Source organism: Lepidothrix coronata, unplaced genomic scaffold, assembly GCF_001604755.1.
Source record: "Lepidothrix coronata isolate B3197 unplaced genomic scaffold, Lepidothrix_coronata-1.0 Scaffold23, whole genome shotgun sequence".
Taxonomy (NCBI): domain Eukaryota; kingdom Metazoa; phylum Chordata; class Aves; order Passeriformes; family Pipridae; genus Lepidothrix; species Lepidothrix coronata.
In genome coordinates this window covers 7,793,302-7,794,449 of record NW_016690203.1, presented here as the reverse complement: position 1 = coordinate 7,794,449, position 1,148 = coordinate 7,793,302, and positions in this window count along the sequence as shown.

Genomic DNA, 1,148 nt, shown 5'->3' with positions numbered 1-1,148 from the left:
TGTCCTGACCCTTCCTGGGGTGTCCCAGTCCCTTCCTGGGCTGTCCTGACTCTTCCTGGGGTGTCCCGGTTCCTCCCAGGGTGTCCTGGTCCTGTCCCAGGGTGTCCTGATCCGTCCTGGGGTGTCCCAGTCCCTTCCCAGGGTGTCCCAGTCCCTCCTAGGATGTTCCAGTCCCATCCCAGAGTGTCCTGGCCCCTCCTGGAGTGTCCCAGTCCCTCCTGGGATGTCCCAGTTCCTCCCACAGTGTCCTGGCCCCTCCTGGAGTGTCCCAGTCCCTCTTGGAGTGTCCCAGTCCCTCCCCAGGGTGTCCCAGTTCCTCCTGGAATGTTCCGCTCCCATCCCAGGGTGTCCTGGTCCCGTCCCAGGATGTCCCAGTCCCTCCTGGGATGTCCCAGTTCCTCCCACAGTGTCCTGGTCCCTCCTGGGATGTCCCAGCCCTTTCTGGGGCATCCCAGTCCCATCCCAGGGTGTCCCAGTCCCGTCCCAAGGTGTCCTGATCCCTCCTGGAATGTCCTGGCCCTTCCCAGGGTGTCCCAGTCCCTTCTGGGATGTTCCAGTCCCATCCCAGGGAGTCCTGGTCCCTCCTGGAGTGTCCCAGTCCCATCCCAGGGTGTCCCAGTCCCTCCTGGGGTGTCCCAGTCCCATCCCAGGGTGTCCCGGTCCTGTCCTGGGATGTCCTGGCCCCTCATGGAGTGTCCTGGCCCTTCCCAGGATGTCCCAGTCCCTCCTGGGATGTTCCAGTCCCATCCCAGGGAGTCCTGGTCCCTCCTGGGATGTCCCAGCCCTTCCCAGAATGTCGCAGTCCCCTCCTGGGATGTCCCTGTCCCATCCCAGGGTGTCCCAGCCCCTCATGGGGTGTCCCAGTCCCTCCTAGGGTGTCCTGGCCCTTCCCACAATGTCCCAGGCCCATCCCAGGGTGTCCTGGTCCCGTCCCAGGGTGTCCCAGGCCCATCCCAGAATGTCCTGGCACTTCCCAGGGTGTCCTGGTCCCTCCTGGGGTGTCCTGGCCCTTCCCAGGGTGTCCCAGTCCCATCCCAGGGTGTCCCAGGGTGTCCCGGTCCCTCCTGGGGTGTCCTGGCCCTTCCCAGGGTGTCCCAGTCCCACCTGGGGTGTCCTGGCCCTTCCCAGGGTGTCCCAGTCCCTCCTGG